This window comes from Palaemon carinicauda, chromosome 36 (genome assembly GCF_036898095.1).
Source record: "Palaemon carinicauda isolate YSFRI2023 chromosome 36, ASM3689809v2, whole genome shotgun sequence".
NCBI lineage: Eukaryota > Metazoa > Arthropoda > Malacostraca > Decapoda > Palaemonidae > Palaemon > Palaemon carinicauda.
The window spans coordinates 17571721-17571938 of record NC_090760.1 but is presented as its reverse complement, the minus strand read 5'-3'; the positions used below and the strand labels follow the sequence as shown (position 1 = coordinate 17571938).

Sequence of the window (218 nt, the reverse complement as noted above, 5' to 3'; positions counted from 1 at the left end):
TTAGAAATTAAAAGGAATATAACATTGAATTCTGGCATTATGAACAAACAAACGAAGAAAATAAAATAAAATAAAATGTTACATTTTTTGAATAAGTTTTCAATGGCTTTCAAAATATGTACTAAATTGAAAACATAATTTTCTAAACAATTGTAATGGTAGTAAAAATAAGACAGCAATATGTCTAGGAATAAATAAAAGATATGAAACAATTCGGG

The 218-nt window shown here is 22.5% G+C and overlaps 1 pseudogene; it reads right to left on the bottom strand.

Annotated features, from left to right (window-relative positions):
* Positions 1–207: 207 nt before the first annotated feature.
* LOC137628784 (anoctamin-10-like) overlaps positions 208–218 on the bottom strand; it is a 114892-nt pseudogene continuing 114881 nt past the window's right edge.